Below are 14359 nucleotides of genomic sequence, written 5' to 3'. Positions count from 1 at the left end.
GCATAGGAGAGGGGGTGCCAGGACTCCTGGGTTCTATTTCTAGCTCTGTCACTAATAGCCTTAGGCAAGTCAGTTCTCTCTGTGCCTCAATTTCCCCCATTGTTAACATGAGGACAATGATAGTTTGCTGAGTCCCTGGGATGAAAAGCACTGTTAAAAAGAGGGAAGTAAAACTGGCCTCAAAGTGGGTGGAATCACTGAGCTGACAGGGGCTGGAACATAGCAGGGGAGCATGGGGGCGTGTGCCAGAGAGGGATGGAGGAGTGGGAGTTATCTATGGAGGTGACTTAAGCACAAGCAAAGGGAAGAGAGGGCAATCCAGCCGTGCTGGAATCCAAGGCGAGGGAGCCAAGCAGCTGTGCGTCTGAGCAAGCAAGCCTTGCTTTCCAATTACGGCGCCAGACAAAGAGCCTGCGCTCAGCACCCGCCGTGTCTGTCTCCAAACCCAAACCCACCCGCCAAAATAGAAAGAGAAACGAATCCGCATCAGCAGAAGGATAAAAATATCCCAGCTCCACCTCTCCGCATCAGCCGGGTTTCTGGTGAGTCAGTGCTTTTGGGGGCACGTTCACTCACACGCACCCCAGCAGCTGGGCCATGAGTAATGGGGGAGCCAGCAAGGCGGTGTGGAGGCCCAAAGGACATGCAGCTGCCTTGCCCTCCACCTTCCACGCTCTCCTTTTCCCTCGGATCTGTCTCATTATCTCCTGAGTCATCGACTTCCACCTCTGCTCGGGTGCCAGAAGCTGCAGGCGTGAAGTGTTCCTGCCCAGCGGGGGACAATTACCTGGCATTGCTGCAGCCCCCCTGTGAGGATGGGGAGCAGGGTTCGGCCCTAGCAAGTGCCTGTGAGGGTTGGTGGGCTGAGCCCTGCATAGGGTTGTGCCCATCCCCACTCTGTCCTCACCCTGCTGTCCAGCGGGTGGCCTGTGGAATCCTCTGCGGGGCAGGCCCTGAGCACCAGTGCACAGAGCAAAAGCCCTGCCTCTGGCCCGCTTTTTTGCATGGGGAAGCCCATGCAAGTTTTGGGAGTGTGCTCTGTTAACAGCATTAGGCTAGGGCAGGGGCGGGCAAACTTTTTGGCCTGAGGACCACATCGGGTTTCTGAAATTGTATGGAGGGCCAGTTAGGGGAGGCTGTGCCTCCCCAAACAGCCAGGCATGGCCCGGCCCCCGCCCCCTATCTGACCCCCCCTGCTTCTTGTCCCCTGATGGCCCCCCTGGTACTCCTGCCCCATCCAAACCCCTCCCCCCCATTCCCTGACCGCCCCGGACCACCCGCCCCTGACTGTCCCCCGCTGCCCCGTCCAACCCCTCCTCTCATTCCTGACTGCCTCCCCATGGGCCCCTACCCCCATTCAACCCTCCTGTTCACCACCCCAAACTCCCCTGTCCCCTTACCGCGCTGCCTGGAGCACTGGTGGCTGGCGGCGCTACAGCCACGCCACCCAGAGCACCAGGACAGGCAGCCGCGCCATCGGGCTGGAGCCAGCCACGCCACCGCGCAGCACAGAGCACCAGGACAAGCACCGTGCCGCCCGGCTGGAGCCAGCCACGCCATCACGCAGCACAGAGCACCAGGACAGGCAGCCGTGCCATCGGGCTGGAGCCAGCCACGCCACCGCGCAGCACAGAGCACCAGGACAGGCAGCCGTGCCGTCGGACTGGAGCCAGCCATGCACCACGCAGCACAGAGCACCGGGTCAGGACACGGCTTTGCAGCTGCGCTGCCTGGCAAGAGCTCGCAGCCCCGCCGCCCAGAACACTGCGCTGGCGATGAAGTGAGCTGCAGGGGAAGGGGAGCAGCAGGGGAGGGGCCGGGGGCGAGCCTCCTGGGCCAGGAGCTCAGGGGCTGGGCAGGAGGGTCCCGCGGGCCGTAGTTTGCCCACCTCTGGGCTAGGGGCTTCGCGGAGGGATGGGCTATGCATGAGCCTGAAACCAGCCCTGGCTGAGGAGTTGGGGGGTGACTGCACTGCTCGGAGAGCTTGGGCTGACGCTACAGCACAATATATCCAGCTTGCCTCAGCTCGCTCCCTCCTTTTCTCTCCCCGTTCGTCTCCATCTCTAGATGAACTCCTTTCTCTCGCTTTTCTTCTCTTGCCTTTCTTCTCTGTCCCTGCAGACAGTCCTTCCCTTCTTCCCAGTTCCACGCTCTTCCCCTCCTCCGGCTCTCTCTCAGGCCAGGTCTAAGTGAGGCATGCTTTGCTGGTGGAGTGATCCCCGGCACACTATACTGTCCAAGTGCTCCTAGGATGGATGCAGCTTGTCCCGCTAGAACTTAGTTCAGCCCCGACCCGCCCAGCAAAACAAGCTTAGCTGGTATAACTGTGTCTGCACTGGGGGCTATTCCTGGCATAGCTACGGTGGTCAAGGATCACTCCTCTTCCCAGCCCTGAGTGAGAGAGCTGGGCTGGCAGAAATCTGTAGACCTGGCTCTGGGTCTTTTCCCCCTAGATCCATCTATAGAAGGTTTGACTTTGTTTTAATGAGAGCTGGGAGAAGCCAAACAGATCCTGCTGTGTTCACCCGCTGGCTTTTTTTTCACCACGGATGAATCTGACCTCTCTCGACTGACCAAATGACGAAAGGAGTATGTGAAAACAGCCAGCAGACTGGGGCTAGACTTATCAGGGAGCTTGGCACACTGGGAACTGAGTTCTCTGCAAAAGCTGGCCCTGTTTGCAGCATTGCTGACTCTTACCAGATTAGTCTGTCTCTCATGACGTTTGGCATCTGGTTTTTTAAAGCCCCAGCTCCTGGAGTCAAGTGATTAAGTATGTGAGAATCTCGGCTTACATTTAAAAAAAAAAAAAGATAGACCATTGTTAGCTTGGTGGCTGCAGAGAGAGGCTGGGAAATGTGACCCTTAAAGACTCAAACCCCCAGAAGGCAAAGAAACCAAACCCAGTATTGATACATACTTTTTAAAATCTCATGATTTTTATAGCAAGTCTCAGAATACTTTTTGGGGTGGGAGGGCTGGCTCATGATGTCTGAGAGCTGGGCTGGCAATACTGCATTTGTGAATGCCAGGCACTTAGAAAATCTGCCAAATATCTCCCAGCAGAGAGGCGATTGTTCCAGGGCGCTCCGGGGAGTGGGCATATTACAGGTGAGGGGAGAGAAATGAGGGAAGGGGACATCTAGGCTGAGCATCAGGGAGAGCTTCCCACCAGAGAGAGCTATTGAGTTGTGGTATAGCATCCCCAAGGGAAGGGATGGGGGCTGCGTTGCTTGGACTTGGAACATCTGAAACCCAACTGGACAAAATGCTAGAAAACGGATGATGGGGAAGTGCTGAGAACTGGCTGTAAGGGCTGGGCCAGAGGGGCCCTAATTCATAGACTTGAAGGCCAGAAAGGACCATTAGATCATCTGGTCTGACCTTCTGTAGAACACAGGCTGGAAAACATCACCCAGTTACCCCTGCACCGAGCCCAGTAACTTGTTTGGCTAAAGCCTGTCTTCTGGAAAGGCCTCTGGTCTTGATTTGAGTTTCTGTCCTAGTCTGTGTAGGTTCTTCTCCCACACACGTCAGCCTGGAGACTCCACCAGTTCCCTACGGAGTCTGTTCCAAATGGCTAACCTCCCTCGCTGGTAACCAATTTGTGCCTCGTTTCATTCTAATTTGCATTTGTCTGGCTTCAGCTTCCAATCTTTGCTTCTTGTTCTGCCTTTCTCTGCTCGATTAAAGAATTCTTTAGTGCCTGGTATCTTCTCAGGTAGATCCTTATACACAATAATCAAGTCACCTTGATCGTTTTGATAACACTGATTGGGATCCTTAACTCTCTCACTGTGAGGTGTTCTCCAGCCCTCAGATCATTCGGGTGGCTCTTCTCTGCGTCAGCTCCAATTTTTCAATATCCTAATGGGTCTCTTTTTGAAATATCTCTGGCTTCAGGTTGTATGAGGAGCCTCTCCCACTGTGTCAAAGCACCAGGTTTCCCCTTCTGGGAGCCTGTGATCTTTTTGAGGTTCAAAAGCATTGAGTTAACTTACCCTCTCCCTCCCGCTGCCCGTTATTCTGGATCCGGACTCTCCTCTCTATGCTTGCTTTGTACCCACCCTTCTTTGGCTTTTTAAACAGCCCAGCTCATGAGTGCTGGGTAAGGAGCCCAGGCAGGGCCTGCCTTGTCACCCGGAATGGAGTCTTCTCCCGCCTGCTCTGTCTGTTTCTCTTCCTCCGATCCGAGCACAGAGACCCAGCGGGGTCCACTAGGGTTCTTGAAATCTCCCTGCCTCGTTCTCTCCCTCAGGGGCATGGGGGAAACTTGTGCTGCCCAAGCAATGAAATCCCGCCAGGTAGTGGCCTTATGTCCTGGCCTGTATTCTCAATGTCTCCTCTACCCGTCTTCTCCCCTCCCATCCCCAGCTCCAGAGCCCCTGACTTGAGCTGCTCCTGGCAGATGTAAGGGCTGTGATGGATGATCAGTGTGAGAAGTGATAAAAGGGTGAAACCCTGGCAAGAGCCAATCAGATTAGCGTGACAAGCAATTTGTCAGAATCATTTGGTGGGGCAGTGGTGGCTGATAGCAAGATGCGCTGGACAGGTGCTGTGCTTCTGTCTGTTTTATGCCAAGCCGATGCTGAAACAGAGGTGCTGCTAGCAGTTCAAACCGTGCATTTCCACGCGCACACACGTCATCTGCCCCTGCAGCTGTATCTTCTTAATCCGCCATTTACAGTATGATTGGTGTTAAATAAGTGCCTTATCCAGTGGCTTCTTTTCATCCAGTAACTAAAGGGTTTACCCTGCCCTTGTTCTCGGTTCATTACATATGGGTTAGCTAGAGAAACAGACGTCCCTCGGTTCCTATTGGCTCAAGGGACGTCTGGGCAGCAGTGTTGCAAGGAATGTTCTAGCTTGCACCTGTGACTAAATAATTTTGTCTGAACTGGTATAGAAAGTGCTCTGCTTGGGATCTTGGGCCCAGATCCTCAGGTATTTAGGAGCCAAACTGACATTGAAATCAAGGGGAGTTAGATGCCTACATACTTCTAAGGATATGGGAGACCCTTTGGAACTTCTTTGAGGGCCAAAATCTAAGAGGTGTTGATCGCCTGCTGCTGAGTGCTTCCCACAGCTTGGACCTCAGTCTGTAATCGGATTATTATCATTTATGATTTGTATTACAGTATGTGACGTTGTACTCCATTATGATTTTATGGACATATGCTAATGAGCGTGAATATAATGTAACTGGAATACGTTTCATGCAAAAGCTGTCTTGTAAGCTATCATTACAAAGCTTATCATCTGAGTGTGGTCATCCTATTTGTATGAATGTATCAGTCTTGTATACGAAACTAGGAATATGAAGCATATCTCTGAGGTCCTATTGTAATTATGCAAAGTGTGGGCCATTAATGGTGCTTTAGAATCTTGATGGCTCCCATTGACTAGGACAATTGATTGCAGATGGCTCTGTTTACCTGCAAGCCTCCACTGCATATGTGTGGGCCAGTCCTAGAAAAATGGAGGGGGGCTCACAGGACATGTCACATGATACTGGAATCCATCTTTAACCTGGTTCTTTTCCATTTAGAAGGAGGGGTGGGAACCCAGAGAGAGACAAAAGATTCCCGCCTTGTGCCAAAGTTATAAAATGGGGTAGAACTGAACAAAGGAGGGTGACCAGTTATGAGAAATCCCCTAGTTACCACCTGAGCTGGAACTGACAAGAATTGTACCAGGGGAAAGGATTGGGCCCAGACTAGGAAGGAGTCTAGTCTGTGAAAGAAGCGTATTGGCACATCTCTAAGGGTGAGATTTACTTGTATTCAGTTTCTTAATGTATTAGGCTTAGATTTGCGTGTTTTGTTTTATTTTGCTTGGTAACTTACTTAGTTCTGACTGTTATTACTTGGAACCACTTAAATCCTACTTTTTATACTTAATCAAATCACTTTTGTTTATTAATTAACCTATAGTAAGTGATTAATACCTGGGGGAGCAAACAGTTGTGCATATCTCTCTATCACTGTTATAGAGAGCAGACAATTTGAGTTTACGCTGTATAAGCTTTATACACAGTAAAACAGTTTTATTTGGGGTTTGGATCCCATTGGGAACTGGGTGTCTGGGTGCTGGAGATAGGTGACCTGCTGAGCAGTTTTTGGTTAAAGTCTGCAGCTTTGGGGGCGTGGACCAGACCTGAGTCTGTGTTGCATCAGGCTTGAGTGTCTGGCTCAACATGGCAGGGTTCTGGAGTCCCAAGCTGGCAGGGAGAACAGGCACAGAGGTAAATTCAGCACATCAGGTGACAGTCCCAAGGGGGTCTCTGTGACCGAACCCATCACACAGTAGATTTAGCAGCTGAGATCAGGGCCCCACTGCAGTAGGGACTGTACATACACGTAGCAAGAGACAATCCTTGCCCCGAAGAAGGTAGTCTAAACAGATGGGACCACGGGCAAGAGGAGACACAGGCAGAGAGAGAGGAAGTGACTTACACAAGGTCACCCATTTTTTAAGGAAATCCCGGTGGTGCCAGGTGATTCCTCAGTGCACCAAGAAACATGGCTACAGAAATTGCAGTAACTGAGATCGAGCAGGCTGATAATGAAAGCCCTCCTGAGTAGAAATGGATCACTCCCACCCCTGGGGCATGGCTTGTGCCTTAAGGTTAACTTCGCTCCTGCAATGGGAGAAGAGGTTCTTGAGTTCTCCTCCCAGCTCTGCTATTGACTCCTTGTGTGACCTTGGGCCAGTCACAGTCTCGCACGGTGCCTCAGTTTCCCCATCTGGAAATTGGAATAATGGGATACTCACCAGCTGCCCAAGGTAGGTTTTGAAGCTTAGTATTTGTAAAGTGCTTTGAGATCCCCAGATGGAAGGCACTGTGCAACTACTTGATTTTTGTGAAACAGGGCACTGCCATAATTTAGATTTGTGGTTTATAATTAATGTCACCCATGCTGGAGCAGCACAGCTCTTGGAATGATTATAATATGTGAGGAAGCCTTCCAAGGGGGTAACGAGCAATTTGAAATGTGTATGGGCACCAGCTGTGCCATAGCCCTCTACAATATCCCCATAATCTCCCAGAGCAGACATATTATTCCGCACAACCTGATCACTAACCAGCGGGGGCCCCTTAGATAGAGAGATCTAGCCGCGTCTGTTAATCAAAGCGCGAGCAAGAAAAACAAGAAGCTGCCGGTTGCCATAAGAAATGCTGCCCCCAGGAAATGAAGAAGCAGATGCTGGGAAGTGAGGTGTCCCTCTGCGTAAGGCTCCTGGAATATTGTGTACAGTTCTCCGGTCTCCCTCCCCAAAAGATAGTGACAAATGGGAAGGAGCTCAGAACAAAGAAGCGTAGAAATGATGGAGGAGAAAATTAAATGAGAGAGAGAGAGAGAGTTTGGCTGAGTAACAGCTTCCTGAAGGCAGGAGGGTAATCTACATGTATGTGAAGGGTTCGAAAAGCAAAGGGAAGGAGGAATATTAGGATACTTAGGGTACTGAGAGGAAGGCTGGCCTTGTGGTCAAGGTACTAGACCGGGACTCAGGAAATCTGTCTTCAGTTCCCATCTCTGACACAGACTTTCTTGTGTGACTTTGGGCGAGCCACTTCCCCCTGGCCTCAGTTTCCCCATCTGTAAAATGGGGATAATGCTTCATTCTCCCCCTCACACACACACTTTGTGAATGTTGTACATTTAAATTGCAAGCTCTCCAGGGAAGGGGCTGTCTTAAGAGATGTGTATACAGTGCCTACCACAGTGGAGCCCCAAACTCAGCTGAGGCATGTAGGTGCTAATGGAGATTAATAATAGTCATAGTGCCAGGGAGCAGAACTACAGGTAATGGGATGGAATTAGGAAAGAACAATGCTGGCTGCACTTCAGGAAGAAAGTCCTGACAGAGATTTTTAGGGACGATAACAGTTGGCATACGTGAAAAGCCATCTTGCTGAGACTCTCAATGTATTCACGAGACTATTAGATCTATTTTACAGATGGGGAAACTGAGGCATCAAGCTGGGAAGGGACTTGCCAGTGGTCACAGACTTTCAAAAGAACCCAGCTGCCCTTTAGGTACCAAAATAAGTGGCTGGTATTTCAGAAGTGGGTGTGAGCTGCTGGGGGCTGGGCACTTGAAAACCTCCCCTTATATAGGTGCCTAAAAGGGAGCTGGGCTCTTGAAAATTTGACTCTGCGTGACCAGGAACAGATCATCTTCTGTGCCCTATCCGTGACCTGTAGATCGTGCTTTCAATCAGGCAGTGTAACAGTCTCCCAGGGAAATGATGCAAGCCCCCCTCATCTTGTGGCAGGGTTTCAGATCCTGGGCTGCAGCCTGAGTATAACATCTACACAGCTAGTTTTAGCCCCGTAGCATGAGCCTGAGTCCCTTGAGCTGGGCTCTGAGACTTGCTGTTGCAGGTTGGTGGTTTTTTTGCTGGGTAGACGTGCCCACTGATGCCTAGGATTCATGAAACAGGCAGGACTGATCCTGCTCCAACCCATAGGAGGGACCGTTGCACAGAATCTTAGAGTTTGGGGATGGAAATGGTCCACTTGTGTCCGTGCAGCCTGGCAGCGTGTGGGGTGTGCCGTTCTCTCTGGATCAGAGTTCGGAAGGAGTTTCTGCAGCAGAGGGAACTAGGGGCAGGGACAGAGAGGTCCTGCACTGATCAACAGCCAGGTTCAGGGCAGGCTCAGGTGGCAATGCTTGTTGTTCAGGGGAATCCTAGAGGCTTGCGCAGAGAGGGGGGAGGTTTGTGTGTGTGGTGGTAGGAGCAGGTTGAGATCAGCAGTGGTCTTTGGGCTAGACATGGACTGGTTTATTTTTAGAAAGATGTGTTCTGCTGTTCACCTCTCTCTCCTCCCATGGGAACAGCCCTGCGTAACTCATGGTTTCCATAATAGGGAACCAAATGAACAGAAAATGCTAAGGTAGGACTATGCTGCAAATGGAGATGTGATCGTAGCATGGACAGACATACCTATTTCAGAGTAGCAGCCGTGTTAGTCTGTATCCGCAAAAAGAAGAACAGGAGTACTTGTGGCACCTTAGAGACTAACAAATTTATTAGAGCATAAGCTTTCGTGGACTACAGCCCACTTCTTCGGATGCATATAGAATGGAACATATATTGAGGAGATATATACACACACATACAGAGAGCATAAGCAGGTGGGAGTTGTTTATGGCTTTCATCTAGTAACAACAGTAGCAAACATGTGGAAGCGCAGATTTCCGCCCAGGTTAGGTGCCCAGTACAAACCTGACCAGGCTCCTTGGTACGTACGTGGGGTTGCCAGCCCTGCTGGTGTCCAGGCTGACCTGTCTTTGCTAGCGGTAAAGCTTTGCCTACTTTGCTCCAGTCTTGCTTTCATTTGCAGTGTAGACGTACGGTAAATGACAACCCCCACCCGCAATAACCTTCCTTTTCCAGTGGTCCCCAAATGCTGCATCAGCTCTGTGCTGCCAACGCCGTGACAGAGCTGGATGGCACCAATGCCTCGTCCAAGACCCTCCCTTGTCCCAGCATCACTTTTATGAAGGGGGGGAGGAGAATTGGCCTGTATTCTCTGTGGGGCCGTGAACAGGAAGACGAAGTGCTGCTGGCTCTGATTGCTAATGATGTGCAGGGATTGCACACCTCACTGGTTCCAGTTCTCCCTGCCCCAGCTCCTCCAATGCACCTGAACCCTGTCCCTCTAGTCCTCTCCTCTCCTACCCAAACCATGCCAAAGCACCTGGTCTGTGCCCCAGGGCACCCACTATCATTCCAGTTCTACCCACCTCAAACCTGACCCACGGCAGCCTCTGCTGTTGCAGTACTGGCCCTAGGCACAAAGACCGTCTGGGTTCTCCTGGAGCATTACGCTCCTATTCTGTCCTCCTTCAGCATGAGTCTCTGCTGCCCTGAGCTATGTGGAGTCATTTATACCAGTGCAAAGAGGGCATCAAACCTTTACTAAGGGCTTGGCTACTCATGAAAGTTAATCTGGAGTAAAGTAGGGTGTGAATTTAAAGTGAATTAACTATTCCAGATTAGCTCCATGTGTGGACACTGTTATTCCAAGTGGATTTAGCTAATCTGGAATAAGGCCCTCTTACTGCAGAATAACCACATCCACACATGGAGTTGAGCTGGCATAGATATTCCAGAGCACCTCCGCACATAGACAAGCGCTGAATCACATTCGCTTTTCACACTCATTTTGCATTGGAGTAACTGCTGGAGGGGCAACAGGTCGCCAGACCCTGTGCGCACATTAATCCAGACTTGTGCTGCGCCCCGTCACCCTGCTCTTTGCCGGAGCCTCCTGCAAATATGCCGTGTCTCTTTCTGGGGGAGGCGACTGGCGGGTGTGTATTTCTGGCTGCGCTGTAGCTGCCTTGCTTCCCTAGCCTTTATTAATCTCCAAGGTGCACTCACACTCTCCTGGACAAGCTGCACGGCATGGGAAATGGGCTCTTCACACGCAGAAAACAAATCACTCTCTGCAGACAGCTGTTCCCTGAGGCACAGAGCCTGGCGGGGTTAGGAAGTCTTTTCCGGAGCCCTAGAAGTCTGTGACCACTTCGGGCCCTGGGTGGCTTTGGCACAGGAGCAGCGGCTTTCTGGGGGGCAGCTGGACCCCTTGATTCAGGTGGAGCTGGAAGGAGTATGCTTCTGAAAGTCAATCCCGGGCAAAAGCAACGCAGAGCAATACCCCCTCCATCCTGATATTAGCGCGTTTTTTTTTCTAGGGGATTCCCTTTCGTCTGTGATCTGAGGATCTCCAAGCTTTTGACACACACGAGGCTTCACAATGTGCTTGGCAGGTAGGCGGGTATTCTCTCCATCTCACGGCTGGGGAAAAGGGATGAGCGGTTCAGTTATTGCATTTATTTGTATTACCGTAGTGTTTAGGAGCCCCAGCCACAGACCAGGACCCCATTGTGCGAGGCTCTGAACAAACAGAACAAAGAGATGGTCCCTGCCCTGGAGAGCTTATAATATAAGTTGAGAGATGACAGGTGGCTGCAGGCAGATAAGGCAGCACAAGGAAACAAGTGGGTGACTGGTTAAGCAGAGATAGTGTGATGCAATTGACAGGGACCCAGAAGACTTGGTTTCTCTCACTGACACGCTATGTGGTGGTGGTGTCCCGTGCCTCAGTTTCCCCATCTGTATAATGAGATATACCTGCCTCTGGAGCTCTGTGTTTGACTTAAGGTCACATGGTGAGTCAGTGGCAGAGCTGGCGATAGAGCCCGGGAGTCCTGATCCTCCGCATTGCCCCTCATTGGGCCAAACTTTGCTCGCAGCTGTGGCCCTCTTTGTGTCGATGGGGCTGCGGTCGGGTGAGTGAAAACCCCTAATGTTGTTCTGCCCCTTTCAGAAGGGAAAAAGGAAGGGTTGGCAGGTGTGATGGGCATTAGTAACACCGGTAGCTAGCTGGCAGACTGAGGTGGGTGATCAGAGGTCATGTATCTGTGTTTTAGCTGATCAGCTGCTATAGGCATCAGGAAGGACACTTGCACCCCATATCCTACCTCCCGCCGCCTCTGGAAAAGCTTGGTCCATTACTGGCTATTTCCTCTAAAGCATCAGGTAGTGATGGCTGTGGAAAGCCCTCTTGACGGACCAACAGTCTGATGCGATCTGACAAATCCTGCGTTCCTCCATCCGTGGCCACATCTTCGGGTAATGGAAACGGCGGCGGGGGGGGGGGGGGGGGGGGGGAACGAACAACCCAACCTCCAGCCTTGATCCACCTATCGGCTTCCTGAGGAACCAAGAGAGACGACAACCTGCTGGCAGAGAGTGGGGAAGCTGCCAAAGTGGAGAGGCTGCCAGGGTGGGGATCTGTTAAACAGGGAGCTGTTCTCTTGCTAAGAATAACTTGCTGCCCTGGCTGCCTCTTGCTCACTGGAGCTGCTCCTTGGCTGTGCTATCGCCTTGTAACCAAGCCATTAAGGCTCATGTTTCTGGCCTGCCTCAGCCACCACAGCAACCCAACAAGCCACCCTGGGGCACTGGAGCAAACCCGTCCTGTTTCTGTGCCTGGGGTAGCTGGCGGGCAGCTTGGCTGAGCATGAGTCAGTGCATCAGGGATCTGATAAAGCACTGGGGAGGAGGGGCCCTCAATAAAGATAGGCGCCCAAGCCATATGCCAGGGGTCACACGCCTCCTCTGGGGCCCCGTGCCAAGGGGGATCTGCTGGGCTGTGAGATCCATGGGAGTTCTCCTAGCGGTGTGCCAGGGGGAATGCTCTTGGGCCTTGATCTGAGGAGAACCTTGGTCTCTGTGTGAAGGTGCAGAGAGGAATATCACCATAGCCATCGCGTCAGTCCACACCACTCTACCCTCATGGACACAGGATCCACCCCACGGTCCTGTCCAGCCTTCCCAGCCAGAACACGCTTCCCCCTGCCTGCCTTCGCCCTGGGTAAGTGCTGCCCCAAACCGCAGACAGGCATTGGAATTGGAGACCAACTGACCCGCTAGGAACTGACCGTAGCCCCAGCCTCACCAGAACTGAGAGTGAACCCTGGCCCTGAGCCTCCCGCCTCCCACTGGGGCTGGAAAATGCTTTGAGGAAATCTGGCCACCAGTTATGGTGCTTAAATGGGGGCTGATCCCTTTTGAAAACTTCGCTTCCAGTTCCAGCCTGGGGGTGGGGTAGAGGGTTTGTGATGCTAAATTCATTCATGGCTTTAAAGAGCTGAGAGAGCCTCTGATGGAAGGTTCCATAGACATGCAAAGTGTTTTAATTGTGTGTGCTGTGCCTGACTCTCATGCAGTACAAGGCAATGACATGAATACACCGGCTTTTACGAATAATAATCGCCAGAAGAAGTGGGGGGAGGAAAGTAGGGCATGAAATGCAGGGGAGTGAGACCAGCGCCTGCAGTGACACCATCTAGGATATACACTACAGTGGCTTTCAGTCCTCAGGCTTCAGGGCATGAACCGAATCCCAGCTGGGGTCAGGAACAAACTCTCCCGTCGCCTGGATTGAATTGCACAGTGCGTTATTAGGGGGTTAATTCCTTCTTTAGATGCATCCTGCACTGGTCGCTCTGAGATGGGGTCTGGGATTAGACACACCGGGGGATTCCTACATTCTTAGGCACTTGGGCCAGGCAGAGTTCTGTATACAACAATACCCCCTGCCGGAGGAAAGGAAGCAAGGCTGATGCTCGGACGTAGAGGAGAGAGATGCTCTCTGCTGTCCTAGCTGGGGTCCAGTTAAGAATTAGTTGGGTTTATTTAGCTTGCTAGCAGAGCATGAATCCACAGTGCAGATGGCCTTGGCCCTACAGAAGGGGAGCTCTCCCAGCTCTGCGTAGAACTGGGCCAGGTGCTTGGTCTTTTCTCCAGCCTGGGTGCTTCCTGACAGCCTTTCCCCAGATTTACCACCCTTTGGGATGAGTGAATCTGGAGTCATCGTCATTCGTTACCTATGTTATAGCTGCATAGACAGGCTGGCGTCTGCGGGTGCACGCATGGCTCCCTGGGGGGCGAGGCTCCGGAGAGCGAACAGCAGGGAGTAGACGGGGAGCTCTGGGTGCATGCGTGCAGTGTGTGCAGTCCGGTCTGTGTATGTACACTTCCATAGGCAGGCTTGACTCTCTACCCCCAAGCTCGACTCTTCTTCCTGACCCCTCACCTCCCAGGATGGGCTCTTGTCCTGAGTCCTTCAAGGCCCTCTCTTCCTCCTTGCTTGCTGCTAAGGACCCTGCCGCTGCTCATGTTTTACGTGTGCTGTGTCTGACATGCAGGCGTGATCTGACCGGGAGGTGTCCCTCATTGAGTCTGGGAGTGGTGAGTTCTCTGGACTCCACATGCCAGGATCACTGGCCCCACTCAAGCATAGCCGGATAGGGGATAACACCATGGGTGTGTCTGAGGACAGGGCTCTGGCCCATGCCTTTATACCCCACCCCAATTCTTCGCAATCCGCTCCACCTTTTCCATCCTCTTTCTCTTCAGTGCTGCCAGTTCCCCGGATGTTAATGTTCGCTGTAATTGATCATTCATCTCCTATGCGATAGTTGTGTGTACTGGCAATGCTGCGGTCCCACTCCGCCTGCTGCAGAACGGGGCACAAAGGGCAGCGTCAGACCTGGCTTTTCAGATGGTGGTTCCTGTGCCTGTGCTGCTAGGCAGTGTCCTTGCATCGCTATTCCTGAAAAGGCTAGGACAGGCTCTCCTTCAAGGGGCAGGTGGCATTTTAGGCAGGAAGCAACTACCATGCTAAGAGGTTACTCCTTGATTAAAGATCCTAATCTCCAGGTTTCCCAACATAGAAGCAGCCCAGCCCCCTACCGGTTTTTTCCCTTCCTTGGGTTCTCTGTGCCCCCAGTTCACAGACCCATGACGATGGAATGAGCAATGGGTTAATGTGCT

General features: G+C 52.0%; 1 long non-coding RNA gene across 2 annotated transcripts; it reads left to right on the top strand.

The window, feature by feature from the left end:
- The first annotated feature begins 261 nt into the window (after positions 1-261).
- On the top strand, positions 262-12391 carry LOC117868692. Of its 2 annotated transcripts, none has more exons than XR_004643697.1 (4): positions 262-542; positions 10711-10785; positions 11449-11650; positions 12262-12391. It is a non-coding gene; the product is annotated as an uncharacterized LOC117868692 (long non-coding RNA). The 2 variants fall into 2 exon arrangements; XR_004643698.1 differs by having other exon boundaries at positions 269-542; positions 11552-11650.
- The last annotated feature ends 1968 nt before the right edge of the window (positions 12392-14359 follow it).

The sequence above is a fragment of the Trachemys scripta genome, chromosome 21, assembly GCF_013100865.1.
Source record: "Trachemys scripta elegans isolate TJP31775 chromosome 21, CAS_Tse_1.0, whole genome shotgun sequence".
NCBI lineage: Eukaryota > Metazoa > Chordata > Testudines > Emydidae > Trachemys > Trachemys scripta.
Note: the sequence above shows the minus strand (reverse complement) of the source record. Positions and strands in the feature narration are given on the sequence as shown.